The sequence below is a fragment of the Portunus trituberculatus genome, chromosome 30 (genome assembly GCF_017591435.1).
Source record: "Portunus trituberculatus isolate SZX2019 chromosome 30, ASM1759143v1, whole genome shotgun sequence".
Lineage (NCBI taxonomy): Eukaryota > Metazoa > Arthropoda > Malacostraca > Decapoda > Portunidae > Portunus > Portunus trituberculatus.
This window is the reverse complement of record NC_059284.1, coordinates 1,822,446-1,844,945: the sequence shown is the minus strand read 5'-3', so window position 1 is coordinate 1,844,945 and position 22,500 is coordinate 1,822,446. Positions and strand designations below refer to the sequence as shown.

The 22,500-nt window shown below is 33.9% G+C and overlaps 1 non-coding gene across 1 annotated transcript; it reads left to right on the top strand.

Annotated features, from left to right (window-relative positions):
* Window positions 1-14,379: 14,379 nt before the first annotated feature.
* On the top strand, window positions 14,380-14,453 carry Trnav-cac. Its single transcript has one exon. It is a non-coding gene; the product is annotated as a tRNA-Val (tRNA).
* Window positions 14,454-22,500: the final 8,047 nt, after the last annotated feature.

The window sequence follows — 22,500 nt, the reverse complement described above, 5'->3', positions numbered from 1 at the left end:
ACAAGAAAACAAGAATATGATAATGGTGATAATGAACACACCACCACCACCACCACCACCGCCACCATCACCACCACCAACAACAACAACAATAATGACAACACTAACATCGCATCCTCGCATCATGACACCTTCCTCACCGTCTGCCTGAACTTCCTGTGTGTTGTCAGGCAGTGCTTCTCAAACTCTTCAAACTTACACACCACTTCCCCACTCCTGGTATTTGACAGAACCACACACAACACCCTCACCCATTGTTGGTAGAAATCACTGGTCCCCAAACACCACAAGTAGGTGAAACTCTTCCCCACACACACACACACACACACACACACATACACTAAACACCAGCACCACCCCCACACCACCAAATACAACCAAACACACCCCAAACACATCCAAACCATTTAAAACACTAAAATAACCTACAACACACTCATAATAGCATCCAACACCTCAAAATACCAATAAATAAACTCAAAACTCACTGGTACCAACCCCCACACCACTATATACACCACAAACACACTCCAGACACAGCCAAACCACTTAAAACACACTAGAATTAACTAAAACACACTTAAAACATAATTCAAACCTCAAAATAACAATATTCTCACTCATAACTCACTAGAAACACCTACACACTAATGTCACCCCCTCACACTCAAGACATCCCACACATTCAACCTTCTTAAAACACTCAAAATTCTTCCAACACACACTCAAAACACCATGCAGCACCTCAATTTGCTCCCAAACACACACAAAACTCACTAGCGACGCCCAATATATACCAAAACCATCCCCCATACACACCCACACACATCAAAAAGACCCCTCACACACACCCAAAGCATTTAAACTAAAGATTTACCAATACCAAAATTTTGCCCGATACCGATACTGATACCGTAAAATTTGATCGATACCGATACTACTTCCGATACTAATATCGATACTTCTACCGACATCAATACCGATGCTACTGCCGATACTGATACCGATACCGACACTTCTACCCACATCAATACCGATACTACTACCGATACCGATATCGATATTACTACTGATACTGATAACAGTGCACTGGAAACCAGTCTATAAGATTCTTGCTCACATTTGTAGGTGTTTTTTTTTTTAAGTAAGACATTGTTATTGTTATTATTATTATTATTATTATTATTATTATTATTATTATTATTATTATTATTATTATTATAAATATTATCATTATTATTAATGTTGTTGTTGTTGTTATAATCATTATTATTATTATAATCATTATTATTATTATTATTATTATTATTATTATTATTATTATTATTATTATTATTATTATTATTATCATTATTATCATTGTTATTATTATTATTATTATTATTATTATTATTATTATTATTATTATTATTATTATTATTATTATTATTATTATTATTATTATTATTATTATTATCATTATTATTATTGTTATCATTATTGTTTTTATTATTATTATCATTATTATTATTATTATTATTATTATTATTATTATTATTATTATTATTATCATTATTATTATTATTATTTTTATCATTATTATTACTATCATTATTGAGTTTATCATTATTGAGATTATAAGGTAGTTGTGATGTTAGATAAGATAAGGTTAGGTTACGTTAGTTTACATCAGTTAGATTAATGATGATAAGACAGATTAAAAGTTGTGACAAAATAACAAGGGTGATCATGAACAAACATTTCCCCTGCAATCTGGCTAACACACTGTCCATATGAGGAAATAGCCAATCTTTAATGATTTATTTGTATCATATTTTCTGGCCCTGAAAAAAGACGTTCAGGATTTCATTTGTTCAGTTTGAACAATCTATAGGGAAATAATAAGTCATACAAAGTGTTGTGGGTTCCAATAGTTTGTCCACTGGGGGAGAATCCATTACGTCACTAATACATACCACTGAACGTTGCCGCACGTTGACTACCTTGGCGCCCAACATACTCATCAATTTTGTGTGGATACTGCTTTCTAACAATCTGAGTTGACAAATACGTATGTATTTCAGCAACATTTTCAATGCAATATTACCACGTGAACGAAAGACACCAACAGTGCGCAGAACATCCGGCTGGATGAAGCACACACACACACACACACACACACACACACACACACACACACACACACACACACACACATACCAGGAATAACGTCATTATCTCTCTCTTTCTTTCGTGTGTTACCTTAAAGACGCTCACCATTCTTTATTTCAATAGGCATCACTATGTGTGGTAGCAGCTATGCCCGCCATTTCGAAGGCAGCTGTGCACAGGTGTGACCTCCTTTGCTGTGACTTTCATTGTGTGTGTGTGTGTGTGTGTGTGTGTGTGTGTGTGTGTGTGTGTGTGTGTGTGTGTGTGTGTGTGTGTGTGTGTGTGAAGTAAACTAAACTAAACTAAAGTAAAGTAAATGAATTACCATTTACGTACACATAACATACTATACATACAAAGTACCCATGTAAGCAATGGCACGGCCTGCCAAGCCAAGGCTCCCAGGCAGACGGAACTATCTAATCATTATTGGTTGCGTTGAGGTGGATAGAAGTGGACATGAAAAATTGCTTAATATTCTAATGAAAAAAAAATTGATTAATGGGCTACGGGTAGAGTAGAGAAAATTACATGTGACAAATTGGAAAAAAAAAAAAAAATCAGGAGAAAAGGTGATTATGAAATCTGAGGAGATAAATAATCCTTTAAGTTATGTTTGAAATTATGCAAATTACTAGAAATGACAAGATTTTTCATTTCAGCTGGTATGGAATTCCACAAATCAGGACCGAAACACAAGATGCTGTGTTTGAACAGTGTTGTGCGGAATGGAGGACAGACTATATTGACATGGTTGCTCCTGGTGTTGTGACTAGTATCAACAAGCCTGAAGAATTGTGTTCCAGCAAATGTTTTCATAATCTTAAACATGAACATCAAAAGGAAATACTTATGAATATTACAAAACTTGAGAATTTTATGGTTTGTGAATATGGGCTCGGTTGTGTCAAATTTCCCTTTGAAAAATATGCACCTGACGATTTTCTTCTGAATGACTGTGACCTTCCTTATTACGAAAAATGGCCACGTGCACGCCCATATACACACACCATAAATAAGGTGAGAGCTTCAGTTGTGAGGGAATTACGGATTCTATACAATACACCACATATTTTTGACAGTTTCAGACATACTTCATTGATATGATAAATCCAGTTTAGGTTTTCGTCCAAATAAATAGCAAGAAATATTGTATAATTTACCCGTTCCACAGCTTCCCCGTCCAGAATCAGTGGTGGCATAGTATTGTTTAAGGATCGATTTCGGAAAACTATGAAACTAGCTTTGATAATATTAAGTTTTAGCTTTTATACACTAAATTTAATTCAGTGCCTACTTTAGAATGCAAGTTATTGACATTTTTGTGTGCTAACATGTTAGTGTCATCTGCATAAATGGTGAATTTAGAATTTCTACTGGCATTAGAGATGTCTTTAATGTATATAAGGAATAAAAATGGACCTAAAATAGAAACTTGAGGCACAACATTTGATACGATTCTGAAGCGGGAGAACTGTGAATCACAAAAAACAGCCTGTGACATATTATACATATTTTTCCCTCGGTCCGGTACCGCACATCGCACCTCCGGTACCGTACCCAAAACTATTAAAGCGCGCCTGAACATCAAGTCCGCACCTCAAAAAATAAAACAAAATACAAAGCAATAAGGAACTTTGATGTATTATTGCCCTATATTTCGTTTTATTTTTTGAGGTGCAGACTTGATGTTCAGGCGCAATTTAATAGTTTTGGGTACGGTACCGGGAGTGCATAGGTGCGGTACCGGACAGAGGGAAAAATTTTGGGCGCGAAAGTACAGGTACGGACTCTCTGCGTTTTGAGGGAAGGAGGAGCGTTACCGGACTGCCCGATATCCAGTAACGAGCTCAAGTCTGGCTACAACTACATATAAAAGCCTCTTACTTAGCACCTACAGTCGTGGTGGTGTTGGCAGTGTTTGATGTTACTGACAGTTATTGTTCAGCAGTCTTGCTTCACACCCAGACACAACCATACATACTGAAAAACACACTTGTATATACCCGAAACACTCGTAAACACACTCAAATACATCCAAAACAAACCGAAATACACCCATACACACAAATGATGCCATACTCCCATACTAGCAGCACCAACCCGCAATTTAAGACAAGGGTGAGCCAATAGTGCAAGTTAACATTATCACCTTTACTACAACCCTCCGCAGTGTCACACGTTCATTTATTTATGGTGTTTTGTTTTTAAGGCCATTCACTTATTTTTACGTTTTCTTTACGTGTAAGAGTGAGAAACTTGGAATTTACTTAGATATTAAACAAACAGTACATAGAGGTAAGTCGTCAGTATTACCAGCGGTTATTTGTTCTTTTCACTTACTGTAAGCCAAACACATCTCAGAATGGAGCCACTAATCTATCATTTCATATCCCATGGCCAAATATTCCCGATATGGCTTTATTAGTTTTGGTGTAGTGAGGATAAAGGCAACATGGTTCCTGGCTGTATATATATACATACACATATATATATATATATATATATATATATATATATATATATATATATATATATATATATATATATATATATATATATATATATATATATATATATATATATATATATATATATATATATATATATATATATATATATATATATATATATATATATATATATATATATATATATATATATATATATATATATATATATATATATATATATATATATATATATATATATATATATATATATATATATATATATATATATATATATATATATATGCCTGGTAGCACAGAGCGCCAAAAAGGCCGAAAGTAATGCTACGAAGTGCAGACTGTTTGTCGTCTTTATTTATCTATCTATTTTTTCTTATCCTTGAAAATCTCAGGTGCGGAAGTACGGACTTAAAGTTTCACCTTTCCGTACCTGTTACTTCCGCTCTTTTGAAAATTTTTCCAAACTTCGAATCTCCGCACCTCGTTTGGTGGTCCACAGGTGCGAAGGAGCGGAGGTGCGGAACGAGGTACGGAAGTGCTCAGCTCTGGCAGTAGTTATGCTAACCCACCCACCTCCTGCCGTCACAAAAAACTGAAAAGGACTGCTGAAGTTTGGATGGTAGTTGCCGGCGGGTGGCGCCACTGCATCAGCGTACCAGCAGTTTTCGAGCCACATAACTATTATTTGAAAAGAAAGTTTGCTATCAGAGTGATATTGATAATGTTGCATATATATAGGTAGTACAACTTATGCTATACTTATATTCTTAGTAAAGTAATGATATATGTAGGTATAAAGTAATGTGAATCCTGATAGTTCCTCACTTTTGGGAACGGGCGCAACAAGCATTAAAGGACATTTTGATCGAGAATGTCTTGCACAGGCTACAGCTTGTTACTAGACACTTGTTTCCACCTAACGCAACAACCATCAAGCAAGCCTGTCTCTTTCTTTCCATCTGAAAAAGACAAAGACTCGACCCTGTGATTACTTTTATTCAACTGACGACATTGCAAGACCTCTGGAAGATTAGCTATTCACTTTTAAATACTGTACAACAAATTTCAGAGAGCGAGTGGTTATGTAATATATTTACGGAACGTCAGAACACGACAATGTTTTGTTTAGTTCCCCTTCAGTTCTGCGATATGCAGCAATGAACAGCATTATTATAAGTATTATGTGGAGTGTTATATTTTAAGTATTTTATCTACAATATGTGCGCAGGTGTGGTGAAGGTTTGATAAATGTGGTGTGTGTGTGTGTGTGTGTGTGTGTGTGTGTGTGTGTGTGTGTGTGTGTGTGTGTGTGTGTGTGTGTGTGTGTTTATGTAGGAGAGGAAACTGGCCAAGGGCAAAAAAATTAAAAAAAAAAAAGGCCCGCTGGGTTGCCAGTTCCCTTAAAGATCATAAGAATCATCCAGAATTGAGAGACAAATGTCTTGAAGCCTTCCTCTTTAAAGAAATCAAGTCGTAGAAAGATACAGATACAGAAGCAGGCAGGGAGTTCCAGAGTTTACCAGTGAAAGGTATGAATGATTGAGAGTACTGGTTAACTCTTGCGTAAGAGTTGGACAGAATAGGAGTGAGAGGAAAAAAGAAAGCCTTGTGCAGCGCAGAAGGGGAGACATGCAGTTAACAAGATCAGTAGAGCAGTTAGCATGAAAATAGCGATAAAAGATAGAAAGAAATGCAACATTTCAGCGATGAGAAAGAGGCTGAAGACAGTCAGTCAGAGTGGAGAGGATGAGACGAAAAGCTTTTCATTCCACCCTATCTAATAAAGCTGCGTGAGTGGAACCCCTAAACATTCGAAGAGTATTCCATACAAGGATGAATAATGCCTTTGTATAGAGTTAACAGTTAGATGATCGAGAAAAACTGGCGGAAATGCCGCAGAACGCCTAACTTCATAGAAGCTGTTTTTGCGAGAGATGAGATGTGAAGTTTCCAATGAAGATTATGAGTAAAGGATCGACAGACCGAGGATATTCAATGTGGAAAAAGGGGACAGTTGAGTGCCATTGAAGAAGAGGGGATAGTTGTCTGGAAGGTTGTGTCGAGTTGATAGATGGAGGAATTGAGTTTTTGAGGCATTGAAAACTACTAGATTTTCTCTGCCCCAATCAGAAATCTTAGAAAAATCAGTTCAGGCGTTCTGTGGCGCCCCTGCGTGATCTGTTGACCTCCTGAAGGGTTAGTCGTCTCTGAAAGGACGTGGAAAAATGTAGGGTGGTATCATCAGCGTAGGAGTGGATAGCGTAAGAAATTTGGTTAAGATGATGCATTAATGAGTAATAGAAAGAGAGTGAGTGACAGGACAGAACCCTAAGGAACACCAGTGTTAATAAATTTAGGAGAAACACAGTGGCAGTCTACCATGGCTGCAATAGAATTGTCGTAAAGAAAACTTGAGATAAAGTTGCAGAAAGAAGGATAGAAACCGTAGGAGGGCAGTTTTCAGATCAAAGATTTGTGCCAGAATCTATTAAAAGTTTTTGATATGTCTAACGCAACAACAAAAGTTTCGCCGAAATCTCTAAAAAAAGGATGACCAGGAATCAGAAAGGAACACCAGCAGATCACCAGTAGAGCGACCTTAAGGTGGCTGTCGCGGAAGGACTGCTTCATATCATCATTTTTCATCTTATATCATTTCCACCAAGTTGTAAGTGTGAGTCTAACAGGAAAAATGCCCCCCGGACATTGAAAGTCGTCCCTTTACCTTTAAAACACATCTTTAAAGGGACCAAAACACGGGCGTCTGCACTTAAAAGTCGTCTCTTGGAGGAAATAATTTTGTTTTTGTATTTTCTTTTCCCAATTTTTTCCGATATTTTTTAGATTTAATTTAGTTACTGCTACAAAGAAAAATATTTTCTTTCATCTTCGACGGGAGCCTCACTAAGTTTTGATGGAGATCTATTCTATCAAAACGGAGGCGCACTATATTAGGTGAACGATAGTTATTCAGTGAAAATTCTTTATTTTCTATATTTTGCCGATATGCTAATGAAAATCTTAGCATAGGCACGAAGACTGTACGAGCTCCTCTCGTTTGTACAGGCACGAAAAGTGAAGAGAAACACCGATTTTTGTCTTTGCCTGAAATGTATTACCCTCATCTTCTGAAATACTAAAGCTGAAAGAGCCATTTTCTTCAGAGTTAGATGGCACTATGACAGAGATGATCTGTACAAAATTGTATCCAGATATGTCCAAAAGATTTTGAGATATGAATTAATATGTAAAAAAAAAACAAATAAATAAATAAGCCTTTTTTGCGCATACTTAGTGTTTAAGTACTTAACCTCTGACTACTCCTTTATTTCTTTTCCAAAGTGCACAATTTTACTTGAAACGTAAAATTCAACAATTATTTAATAGAACCATCAAACTGCCCTTAGAAACCCGTGTGACTGAAACAAGAGTCTTATGAAAATATATTTTTAAAGTCCACAGTTATGAGAACTGTTCTTAAGAGTGTTTTTGCTTTTAATACGATAGATATCAATATAATTTGTCAATAAAACCTCCTACAAAATCCCGTGTGCCTGAAACAAGAGTCTTTTTTAAAATGCAGATTATGTTGCCACTATATTCAGAGTCCACAGATATGAGGAGCTTGGTTCATGTGAGTGTGTTTGCTTTATATAAAGTAGAAATCGTATTAATTTGTGAATTGAACTATCAAACTACCTTTATAAACCCGTCCAACTGAAACAAGAGTCTTTTAAAAGTATAGGTTAAATGGCCAGTATTTTTCAAAGTCCACAGAGATAAGAACCTTTTACGTAAGAGTTTTTCATGCTATTGATGAAGTATATATAATATTAATCTGTCAATAGAACCATCAAACTACCCTTAAAAACCAATATGACTGAAACAAGAGTCTTTTGAAAATATATGTTATGTGGCCATTATTTTCAAGTCCACAGATATGATAGAATTTATCCACAGCAGTGTTTTTGCTATTGATAAGGTAGAACTCATGTTAATCAATCAATGGTACCATGAAACAGCCCTTAAACAAACCATGTTACAGAAACATGAGTCTTTTAGAAATACAACTTATGTGGCCAATATTTTTTAAAGTCCATATTTATGAAGAACTCTTTCATAAGTGTCTTTGCTTTTGATAAGGTAAATATCATATCAATCTACCAATAAAACCATCAAAGCTCCCTTAAAAACCCGTGTGACTGAAAAAAGAGTCTTTTTAAAATATAGGTTATGTTGTCACAATATTCAAAGACCACAGATATGAGGAGCTTGGTTCGTATAAGTGTCTTTTGTTACATATAAAGTAAAACTCATAATAATCTGTCAATGGAACTGTCAAATTACTTTTAAAACCCGTATAACAGAAACAAGATTTTTTTTTTTTTTAAATAAAGGTTATATGGACACTGTTTTTCAAAGTCCACAGAGATGAGAAACCTTTTTCGTAAGAGGTTTTATGCTCTTGATAAGGTATATATCATATTATTCTGTGAATAGAACCATCAAACTACACTTAAAAACCCGTCTAACTAAAGCAAGAGTTTTTTAGAAATATAAGTTTTGTGGCCACTATTTTTCTAAGTCAACAGAGATAAGAAACTTTATTCGTAAGAATTTTTATGCTATTGAAAAAGTAGATATCATATCAATCTGCCAGTAGAACCATCACACTACCATTAAAAAGCCGTCTAACTGAAACAGTAGTCTTTTAAAAATGTAGGTTATGTGGTCACTAATTTTCAAAGCCAGAGAGATGATAAAATTTATCCATTGGAGCGTTTTTGCTATTGATATGGTAGAAATCGGGTGAATCTGTTAATAGAACCATCAATGTACCCTTAGAATCCTATGTGACTGAATTAAGAGTCTTTTTGAAAATATATGTTACCTGGCCACTATTTTTCAAAGCCAGAGAGATGATAAAATTTATCCATAGCAGTGTTTTTCCTATTAAAAAGTAGGAATTATGTTAATCTATCAATGGAACCAGGAAATTAACATAAAAAAACAGTGATACTGAAAAAAGTTTTAAAAATGCAACTTATGTGGCCACTATTTCAGAAAGTCCACAGTTATGAGAAACTTTGTGCGTAAGAATGCTTTTGCTTATGATAAGGTAAATACTAATGTAATCTGTGAGTAGAACCATTAAACCTCCCTTAGAAAACGTTGGTGACTGAAAAATTTGCCTTTTTTACAATATAGTTTATATTGCCACAGTTTTCAAGGACTACAGATATGAGGAGCTTGAATCGTATGAGTGTTTTCATATATAAAAAGTTAAAATTGCATTAAATTATCAATATAACTATTCAACTCCTCTTAAAAACGTCTCTAACTGAAACAAGAATCTTTTAAAAATATAGATTAACTGACCACTATTTTTCAAAGTTCACAGTGATGAGAAAACTTTTTCCTAGTCGTGTTTATGCTATTGATAGAGTAGACATCATGTCAGTCTGTCAATAGTACCATCAAATGACCTTTAAAAAAAAGTATGAAACTATGAAACAAGAGTCTTTCAAAAATAAATAATATGTGACCACTATTTTTCAAAATCCAGAGAGATGATAAAATTTGTCCATAGCAGAGTTTTTCCTATTACTAAGGCAGAAATCATGATAATCTATCAATGAAATCATGAAACTACCCTTAAAAAACCGTGTTACTGAAACAGAAGTCTTAGAAATACAACTTATGTGGCCAATATATTTCAAATTCTACAGTTATTAGGAACTTTATTCGTAAGAGTGTTTTGGCTTTTGGTAAGGTAGATATCAATGTAATGTATAAATACAACCATCAAACATACCTTAAAAACGCGTGTGATAGAAACAAGTCTTTTTAAAATATATGTTATGTTACCACAATTTTCAAAGTCTAAAAATATGAGTATCTTGGATCGTATGAGTGTTTTTGCTATATATAAAGAAGAAATCGCATTAAATTATCAATACAACTATCTAAGTACCCTTAAAAACCCGTCTAACTGAATACGTTAGGTGACCACTATTTTTCAAAGATCACAGGGATAAGAACCCTTTTTCCTAAGAGTTTTCATGCTAGTAATAAAGTATATAATGTCAATCTATCATTGGATCCATCAAACTACCTTTAATAAAATGTATGACTGAAACAAGAGTCTTTTGAAAATATATGTTATGTGGCCACTACTTTTCAAAATCCATAGAGATGATAAAATTTATCCATAGCAGGGTTTTTCCTATTAACATGGTAGAAATCATGTTAATCTTTCAATGCAACCATGAAACTACCCTTAAAAAACCGTGGTACTGAAACAAGAGTCCTTTAGAAATACAATCAATGTGGCCAAAATTTTTCAAATTCTACAGTTACGAGGAACTTTGTTCGTAAAAGTATTTTTGCTTTTCATGTTAATGTAATATATAAACAGAACCATTAAACTTTCCTTAAAAACACGTGTGACTGAAACAAGAGTCTTTTTAAAATTTAGTTTATATTGCCATGATAATTATTTTCAAAGTCTAAAGATATGAGGACCTTTGTTCATATGAGTGTTTTTGCTATATATAAAGTAGAAATCACATTAAATTGTCAACAAAACTATCAAACTACTCTTAAAAACACATCTAACTGAAACAATAATCTTTTAAAAAAATATAGGTGAGGTGACCATTATTTTTCAAAGTCCACAGAGAAAAGAAATCTTTTTCTTAAGAGTTTTTATTCTACTGATAAAGTTCATATCATGTCAATCTGTCAATAGAGTCTTCAAATTACCTTTGAAAAATGTATGAATAAAACAAGAGTCTTTTGAAAATTATATGTTATGTGGCCAGTGTTTTTCAAAGTACAGAGAGATAATGAAAATTATTCATAGCAGTGTGTTTGCTATTAATAAGGAAAATATCGTGTTAATCTGTCAGTGAAACTATGAAAGTACCCTTTAAAAAACCGTCTTACTGAATCAAGACTCTTTTAAAAATAAACTTATGGAGCAAATATTTTTCAAATTCTACTGTTATGAAAAGCTCTGTTCGTAAGAGTGTTTTTGCTTTTGATAAGGTAGATATCAATGTAATCTGTAAATAAAACCATCAAACTGACTGAAACAAGAGTCTTCTTTAGATATAGGTTATGTTGCCACAATTTTCAGAGTCTCAGTTATGAGAAACTTGGTCCGTATGATTGTTTTCGCTATATATAAAGTAGAAATCGCATTAAACTGTCAATACAACTTTTAAAGTATCCTTAAAAACCCTTTTAACTGAAACAAAAGTATTTTGAAAATATAGGTTAGATGACCACTATTTTTCAAAGTCCAGAAACCATGAAACTAGCATTAAAAAACTGAGTTACAACTATCAAACTACCCTTAGAAACACATATAACTGAAACAAGAATCTTTTAAAAATATAGGTTGGGTGACCACTATTTTTCAAACTCCACAGAGATGAGAAACCTTTTCCCTAAAACTTTTTATGCTATTGAAAATGATGTCATGTCAATCTGTCATTAGAACCATCAAATTACCTTAAAAAAAAAAACGTATGACTGAAACAAGAGTCTTTTAAAAATATATAATATGTGGCCACTATTTTTCGAAGTAGAGAGAGATGATAAAATTTATCCATAGCAGGGTTTTTGCTATCAATAAGGTAGAAATCATGTATTCTGTCAATGAAACCACCCTTAAAATCCGTGTTACTGAAGCAAGTCTTTTCGAAATACAACTTATGCGGCCAATATTTTTCAAATTCTAGAGTTATGTGTAATTCACTGTTTGATCTGCTGCAGTCTCTGACGAGACAGCCAGACGTTACCCTACGGAACGAGCTCTGAGCTCACACCACACACCGGGCCAACAAGGTCACAACTCCTCGATTTACATCCCGTACCTACTCACTGCTAGATGAACAGGGGCTACACGTGAAAGGAGACACACCCAAATATCTCCACCCGGCCGGAGAATCGAACCCCGGTCATCTGGCTTGTGAAGCCAGCGCTCTAACCACTGACCTACCGGGCCGTGTGTGTATGTGTGTGTGTGTGTGTGTTTCACTTCACTGTTTGATCTGCTGCAGTCTCTGACGAGACAGCCAGACGTTACCCTACGGAACGAGCTCTGAGCTCATTATTTCCGATCTTGGGACAGGCCTGAGACCAGGCACACACCACACACCGGGACAACAAGGTCACAACTCCTCGATTTATATCCCGTACCTACTCACTGCTAGGTGAACAGGGGCTACACGTGAAAGGAGACACACCCAAATATCTCCACCCGGCCGGGGAATCGAACTCCGGTCCTCTGGGTTGTGAAGCCAGCGCTCTAACCACTGAGCTACCGGGTGTGTGTGTGTGTGTGTTTATGTATTATGAAATCACACATACATAATTTAAGTCCTTCTACAATGAAAAAAGAAAAAAAAGTAAAATATAGACACATCTCAGAGTTAGTAGATGTAAATAACAATGCATGTGAGTGTACCAAGGTTTGTTTTGAATCAACTAGACACATTTCAGAATACAGAATGAAGAAAAAGAACATTTAAACCTTATAGTATAAAAAAAAACTATACCACCACCACCACCACAACTATGACCAGGACAAACCACTTGAAACACTAGAGAAACACCACAGAAACACCTGACAACACACACAACACCACAAGTACACAAAACAGCAAAAAAAGGACATTTGGGCACGTAATGAACTAACCGTGTAGAATTGTCCAAAATGACAGGAAGGGCTTAAGAAACAATTAAAAGACTTGAAAAAAACTAGAACAACACTTGAGAAACACTTGAGAAACACCAGAGGAACACTTAACAACACACACAACACCACAAGTACATAGAACAACAAAGAAAGGACATTTTGGTACGTAAGGAACTAACTGAACGTGTAGAGCTCTCCAAAATCACGGGAGTGTCTTGAAACACTTTAAACAATTCAGAAACACTAGAAAAACACTTGAGAAACACTAAAGAAACACTTAATATCACCCACAACACCACAAGTACACAAAGTACCACAAAGAAAGGACATATGGCCACGTGAGAAACTGACCGTGTAGAATTGTCCGAAGTGACGGGAGGACGGCCCACCAGAAGACCAATGGTGATTCTGTTGCTAATTCCAATCAGGACTTGACACGTGCAGTCCCCCGCAATCGCTCTCCTCAATGTCCTTGATCTGTGAGAGAAGAGAGAGTGAGTGGTGATGGTGGTGGAGGAGACAGTCGTAATAGTGTTCTTGATATGTTGGAAAGGAGCTACATAGTATGATTATGTGTGTAGTAGTGGTGGTAGTGGTAAGTAGTAGTAGTAGTAGTAGTAGTAGTAGTAGTAGTAGTAGTAGTAGTAGTAGTGATAGTGCTCTAGTAATAGGATGGTAGTAGTAGTAGTAGTAGTAGTAGTAGTAGTAGTAGTAGTAGTAGTAGTAGTGGTAGTATATGCCAGTACAATGTGCCAGAAATTTAATTATGCTCTTGATTTTAAGCGAAACAAAAAAGAATATTTGAGCTCAGATATAACTCTCTCTCTCTCTCTCTCTCTCTCTCTCTCTCTCTCTCTCTCTCCGGTAAAGGCCGAACACAGACACATATATCCGCCAGACTAAGCCATCACGCGGCAACACTCAGGCAGACAGACACCTAAAAATGATCGCTTTACCCTCATAAAACCAGAGCCATTCCTGCAACAAGTGAGGGAGATAGGCGCCCTTTGTCTAGCCGGGCCTACACACACACACACACACACACACACACGCCCGGTAGCTCAGTGGTTAGAGCGCTGGCTTCACAAGCCAGAGGACCGGGGTTCGATTCCCCGGCCGGGTGGAGATATTTGGGTGTGTCTCCTTTCACGTGTAGCCCCTGTTCACCTAGCAGTGAGTAGGTACGGGATGTAAATCGAGGAGTTGTGACCTTGTTGTCCCGGTGTGTGGTGTGTGCCTGGTCTCAGGCCTATCCGAAGATCGGAAATGATGAGCTCTGAGCTCGTTCCGTAGGGTAACGTCTGGCTGTCTCGTCAGAGACTGCAGCAGATCAAACAGTGAAACACACATTTGTATACAGTGATTTTGTTTTGTATGTATGTGTGTGTGTGTGTGTGTGTGTGTGTGTGTGTGTGTGTGTGTGTGTGTGTGTGTGTGTGTGTGTGTGTGTGTGTGTTTGTTTGGGGTGTTTTGTTTTGTCTTATTTATTCATTTATACATTTTTGTTATGTAAAATTTTCGTCTGTCTTTCAGTGTGCCTTTTTTTCTGTCTGTCTCGCTCTCTGTCTCTGTCTGTCTGTCTGTCTGTCTGTCTCCTCCTTCTCCTCCTCCTCCTCCTCCTCCTACTACTACTACTACTACTACTACTACTACTGCTACTACTACTACTACTACTACTACTACTACTACTACTACTACTACTGCTACTACTACTACTACTACTACTACTACTACTACTACTACACTACTACTACTACTACTACTACTACTACTACTACTACTACACTACTACTACTACTACTACTACTACTACTGACTACTACTACACTACTACTACTACTACTACTACTACTACTACTACTACTATTACTACTACTACTACTACTACTACTACTACTACAGCTACTACTATTACTACTGCTACTACTACTACTACTACTACTACTACTACTACTACTACTACAGCTACTACTATTACTACTACTACTACTACTACTACTAATAATAATAATAATAATAATAATAATGATAGTAATAATAATAATGATAATAATAATAATAATAATAATACCGCTACTGCTACTAGTCAGTGTTTTTCTCTCACTAAGTGAGTGAGTGATTGAGTGAGTGACGGCGGCGGCGGTTCAGCCACATTTTGACAAAACTGCTCCAGGGAAACATTTCAATTCATATCAAATTGAAGAAAGTAAAACAAGAAGATAAATTGATTGGAGCAATGGGTCAGCAGTGCAGCACTCTCAAAGTGTCGGCCCACCTGGAAGTGGTGGGCCAGTGTGGCGGCGCCGACCGCCTCACCCTCTGTCTGCTCCGCACCAGAGGCAAGGAAGGCCGGCGCTTACTGGGGGACTTCAGCTTCCCCAGCGCGGGGGACGGGGCAGGCCAGCACAGGTCTACCCGCCGGACCTTGGTGGCCGTTGGGAAGGTCGCCAAGAAGGACGGCGCCACGCCCGTCAGGGTGGACATCCTGGCGGGAGAGACTCTCGTGGCCCGCCGTGAGATCCCGCTGGCCGACCTGCTGGCGGGTCTCAAAACAAACAAGATCGGGCGCCGCTCAGCGCTGTTCTTCAGCCTCAAGGCTGTGGATGCAGCAGGCGGCGCTGGCGGGACCCAAGACCTAGTCCCCATCGCTGTGTTCTACAGCGGAAGGCTCCTGGACAAACCAAGGACAATGAAGGAGGACAAGCAGGAAGCAGCAAAATCTGAGCAGCACGCCAGCCTGCCCCCCAATGCTGGTAAAATCCAGCTCATCCTGCCTCCATTTGCTGCGTACACAAATTCTGGAGCCAGACTGATCACTGAGGTCACGTACTGTGTCCTCACCCCCAAGGTCACGCTGATAGACCTTGGGGATGGCCGGAGGCGGGCCGCTCCCCAGGTCCAGCCCCGGCAGGAAATGGAACACACTTCTCAGGCTGAAGAGACCGTGGCCAGCCTGACTCAAGAGGTCGTGCACCGTGACCTCGGGGATGGCCAGAGGTGGGCCATTCCCCAAGGCCAGTCTTCTCAAGAGAGGGAAATTATTCCTCAGACTGGCGAGACCTCCGAGGTCGTACACTGTGACCTCGGGGAGGGTGAGAGGTGGGCCGCTCCCAAGGCCCAGCTCCGCCGCAGGAAGGGACAGCCCCGCGGGAGGTCCTCTGATGTCTTGCAGCCTTCCATTCTGTCCCCTTCCAAGCGGGGGCAGGGTATCCCGCGGGGTGGCAGGGCTCTAGTGAACAGCCTGCTACGGTGTACGCAGGACATGGCCTTCATCTTATTTATGCTCCACGTGACCCTGGAGTGGTTCTGAGTCTACTGCCACCACGGAGCACCACCATGACACACCACACCGACCACCACTCATGGAGGGTCACCACACGCTACACCACACCGTCACCGCCACACAGGCCACCACCCATCACACCTTGAGGTGGTGGCTGGTGACGCACTCGTAGTCTCTAGGTTAGGTTAGGGCTGGATAGGTTAGATTAGGTTAGGTCTGGATAGGTTAAGTTATAGGCTAGGCTAGGTTAGGTTAGGATAGGTTAGGCAAGGTTAGGATAGGATAGGATAGGTTAGGATAGGTTAGGCAAGGTTAGGTTAGGATAGGATAGGATAGGTTAGGATAGGATAAGATAGGTTAGGTTAGGATAGGATAGGATAAGATAGGATAGGATAGGATAGGATAGGACAGGTTAGGTTAGGTCTTTCATTAACAAGTCTCACTACAACTACTACAATATGTTTAATCGCTTTCCTTTCATTACAAACATTTTCAACTCTTTCTCCTATTAGTAATGTACAAATATTCTTAATATATCACTACAATCACACAAACAACCGTTTTGTCACTCCAAATAAAACTTTGTCAATGCAGTGGCGGTGCGGCGCACCTGTGCAGCGGGACACCGCCCAACAACATTCTATTCATACTTATCACATACTATAACTACATTTTACTAAAGCCTTTCATAAGGCACCGCATCACACTCACGAAAAAGGTTACGGCACTCGGGATGGGGGTTAAAATATTACGCTGGATCAGGTCGTGGTTAGGTGGTATACACTTATAGTAAAAGGCTCTAACTCTGAGTGGGCTCAAGTAATTAGCGAGGTGCCACAGGAATCAGTCATTTGGATAGAGGAATTACTAGTGATATTAGCAAATTTGCAGATGACACCAAGCTAGGTAGATTTGGCTCAGATTTGGATATCAACGCCTTGCAGATTTAGACAGGATCAGCGAATCAAAACACAGATGGCGAATGCAGTTTAACATTAACAAATGCAGAATACGCACATGAGCTATACAGTAAACTAAATTATAAGATGAAGAAAAAATTGAAAAAAGAAAAAGAACAATTAGAAAAAGAATAAAAAAAGAATAAAATGAAAAAAGAAATAAAAGAAGAACACATAAAAGACGAAAAATAAAAAGAATAGGAAGTAAAAGAGGAAGAAGAATTAGAAGAAGACTTAAAACAGGAAGAAAGTAAAAAAAAAAAAGAAAATTAATAAAGAGAAGAATTACAAGAATTAGAACATTTTTAAAAAGAAATAAATAAAAAATATAAGAAAATAAAAAGAAGAAAAAAAAGAATTAAGAGACGAAGAAAAATTGAAAGAAGAATTAACATTTGGTAAAGATTTAAAAAAGAAGAAAGATTGAATTAAGAAGTACAAAAATTTAAACAAGAAGATTCAAAATAAGAAAAATGGAAATGAAAAAAAATTCAAAGACTAAGAAGAAGAATTAAAAAAGACGAAGAATTAATAAAAAATAATGAAAAGAAGAAAAAATGAAATAAGAAGGATTAGAAGAAGAAAAATTTGAAGAACGATTTTAAGAATCTATTAAAAGAATTAAAAGAAAAGAAGTAGAAAAAAATTAAGAGAAAAAAATAAAAGAATAGGAATTAAAAAGAAAAAAAATAAGAAAAATCGAAAGAATAATAATTAAAGAAGAAGAATTGAGAGAAAAAGAAGTACGAGATGAAAAGGAAGATGAATTAAAAGGAAGACGAATTAAGAGAAGATTTAAAAATGATGAAGACTTAAAGAAGAAAAATAGAAGAAAACTTATAATTTATTGTCATTTAATTTGATTTTATACTAAAAAGATCAATTAAAAGGAAAAAAAAATAACAGAAAAGAATTAAAAGAAAAAAAAGAATGAAGAGAAGAATGAAAAGAAGAAAAAAATAAAAGCAAAAATAGAATATTAAAAAAGAATTGACCAATTAAAAGAAGTAAAACTAAAAGAAGAACAAGACTTAAACGAAAGAGAAAAATATAATAAATTTTAAAAAGGAACAATTAAAAGACAAAACGATTTAAAAGAAGAAAAATTAATTAAGAAAAGAAAATAATTAAATGAAGAAGAATTAAAATTGAAGAAGAATTAAAAGAAAACTAAAAGAAGAACAGTAAGAAAATAAAAAGAAAAGAAATTAAAAGAAAAGAAGTAAAAATTAAAGAAGTTTTAAAAGGAGATTAAAAAAAGGAATAATAAAAAGAAGAAGGATAAAAAAACAATGAAAAGTTGAATTAGAAGATTAATGAGATTTAAATAAAAGAAGAAGAATTAAAAGAGGAAGAAGAATTGAATAAAGAACAATTAAAAAAAAGAAAAATTAAAAGAAGATAATTTATAAGAAAATGTAAATTTATAACAATAATAAAGAATAAAAAAAAGAGGATGAATGGAAAGACGAAAAGAATTAAAGGAGGAAGAAAAAAATGATAAGAGAAATTAAAAGAAGGAAAACGAGAACAAACGAAGAATGAAATAAAAGAGAAAGAATTAAAAGAAGACGAATAATTGTAAAAAAAACAAAGAATAAAAAAATCAAATAGAAATGAAAAAAAAAAAAAAATAAGAATTAAAAGGAGAAGAAAAATTAAATAAAAGAAGATTTAGAAAAAGAAGAATTAAAAGGTGAGGAAGAATTAAAAGAATAAGAAGAATTTGAAGCTCAAAAAAAAAAAAAAAAAAGAATTAGAAGACAAAAATAAAAGAAAATAATAAAAAAAAATAAAGAAGAAAAACAAAAGAATAACGATTAAAGAAAAAGAAATAAAGAAAATAGAAATAAAAAGAAGAGAAGTTAAAAGAAAGAAGAATTAAAAGAATTAGACTTGAAAAAGATGAAGAATTAAAGAGGAAAAATTAAAAAAAGAAACTTATAGGAAGAAAAGAACAAGAATAATAATTAAATGGAAAAGAAATATAAAAAAAGAAGAGTAATCAAAATAATATGAATAAAAAGAATAAGAAATTTTAAAAGAAGAATTTAAAGATTAAGAATATTCAAAACAAAACAAAAAAATTATTTAAAAGATGAAAAATAATTAGAAAAAATGTAATTAAAGATAGTTAGGAATAAAAAAATCAAAAGAAAAGAAATCAAAAGAAGAAGAATCATAAGATAAAATTAAACAAAGAGTTCAAAGAAAAATGAAAAGAATAATAATTAAATGAAAAATTCAAAAAATTCGTGGAATTAAAAGAAGAGGAAATAAAAGAAAAATGAAAATTAAAGAGAAAGATTTAGAAGAAGAATTAAAAGATAAAAAGAAAAAGAAGAGATGAAAGATGAAGAATAAAAGAACAAGAACACGAATTAAGGAATTAAAAGATGAAGAATAAATAAAAGAAAAGAAGAATTAGAAGCAAAAGTAAACAGAAAAAATATTAAGTCTTCATAAAAGAAGTCAATAAAGAAGAACTAAAAAAAAAAAGAACAAGCAGTAGATGAAGAAAGTAACGTCAGAAGAAGAACAAGCAGTGGATAAAGAAACTAACGTCAGAAGAAGAACTAAAGCTAGAAAAAGAATTATAAGAAGAATGAATGGAGTTACATTAAAGATTTAAAAGAAGAAGAAGGATTAAAAAATAGATTTAAAAGAAAATATAAAACAATCAAAGTATTAAAAGGAAAAGAAAAGAAGAAGAACTATAAGAAAAAATAAAAGAAGGAAAAGAATTAAAAAGAGAAATAATGAAAAATATCATTTAAACAAGAAAAATTAAAAAAGAAGAATTAAACTAAGAAATAGAATTATAATTAGATTTAATAAAGAAGATCTATAAGAAATAAATTGAAAAGGATCAAAAGATTTATAAAAAAATGTATTCAAGAAAATAAAGAATTAAATGGAGAAGAATGAAAAGGAAAGAAATAAATAAAGAATAAAAAAAGAATGAAAAAACAATGAACAAGAAGAGTGAAAGGAAGAAAAAGAATTAAAAGAAAGTTATATGAAGAAGATTTAAAAAGAACTTAAAGAAGAAGAGGAATTAAAAGGAGAATGAGAATGGAAAGAAGAAGAAGAATTAAAAGAAGAAGAATTTTGAAAAGAAAAGAAAAAGAAAAAATTTAAAAGAAGAAAATTTAAGAGAAAAACAAGAATTAAAAGCAGGAAAATTAGATGAAGAAAAATAAAAAGAAGCAAAGGGAGAAGAAAAAGAAGCAGAATTGAAAGAATAAAAAGAAAAAGACAAGAATGAAAAAGAAATTAAAAGAAGAGGAAGAACAAAAGGAAAGAAGAAGGAATACAAGAAGAATAGAAAAAAAGAAAAGAAAAGGAAATAACATAAAGCAATACTTTTTTTAATTAAACAAGGGGAGAAGAATTAAAAAAAAGAACTAATAAAATGAAAAATTTGAATAAGAAGAAGAATTTGAAAGAAAGATAATTAAAGGAAGAATGAGATTTTAAGATAAAGAAGAATTAAAAAAATATTTTATGATGAAGAATTAAAAGATGAAGAATTAAAAAAAGAAGAATTTGTATAAGAAGATACAGAAGAAGAGCAATAATTAAAAGATGAAGACAAAAATGAATTAAAAGAAAAAAATATTGAAAAGAAATAAAAAATTAAAAACACGAAGAATAAAAAGAATAGGAAGCAAAAAAGAAGAATTAGAAGACTTAAAACACGAGGAAGAATTAAAAAAAAAAATTTTGAAAGGAGAAGAATTACTAGAAGTAGAATTTTATTCTAATTAAATAAAAAATATAAAAGACAAAAATGAAAAAAAGAAGAAAAGGAGAAGAATTAAGAGAAGAAGAATTTAAAAAGAAGAATTAACAGTTGAAGAAGATTTAAAATAAGAAGAAAGAACTGAATTGAAAAAAAATATTAAAACAAGAAGAATTAAAATAAAAAAATAAAATAAAAAATGAAGAAAAAATGAATAAGAAATAGAATATGATGATGAATTAAAAAAATACTGAAAAGAAATAAAAGAACAGGAAATAAAAGAAGAAGAATTAAAAGAAGGAAAAAGAAGTTAAAGAACGAGAACTAAAATATAAGAATCGAAAGAAGAGTACTTAAAACAAGAAAAACAATTAAAAGAAGTAGTAGAAAAAATAAAAGAAGAAGATTTAAAAGAAAATTAAAAAAAGGAAAAATTTAAAAAGACGAAAGATTAAAAAGACGAAGAATATAAAAAAGAGAAAAAACAATAAAAGCGAAAAATTGAAAGAATGAAATTTAAAAAAAAATAAGAAGAACTAAAAGAAAAGAAGTAGAAAAAGAAGAATTAAAAAATGAGGAAAAATTAAAAGTATAAGAAGAATTTCAAGCAGAAGATTAAAAATAATTCAAAGAAGAAATAAAAGAATCAGATTTAGAAAATGAAATAAGAAGAAAAATCAAAAGAATAAGAATTAAAGAAGAAGAATTAAAAGAAAAAGAAGAATGAAATGAAGAAGAAGAAGAATCAAAGGAAAGAAGAATTAAGATAAGAAGACTTAAAGATGATAAACAATTAATAGAAGAAAATAGAAGAAAACTGATAAGAAGAAAAAGAAGAAGAGGAAGAATTAAAAGAAAGAAATATTAAAAGAAAAAGAGTAGTGAAAAAATGATAAATTGAAATAATAAGAAGACTTAAAAGAAGAATTCAAAGATTAAGAAGATTTAAAAAGAATTTTTTAAATGAAAAATGTAAAATAATTAGAAAAAAGACGAAACTAAAGAAAATTTTGAATAAAAAAATTTAGATGAAGAAATAAAGGAGGAAAAATCAAAAGAAAAAAAATTTAATGAAGAAGAGTTAGAAGAAAAAATGAAAAGTATAATTAAATGAAGATGAATTAAAGGAATTCATAGAATAAAAAGAAAAAGAAAAGAAAAGCAAAAAAATTAAATAAAAAGAA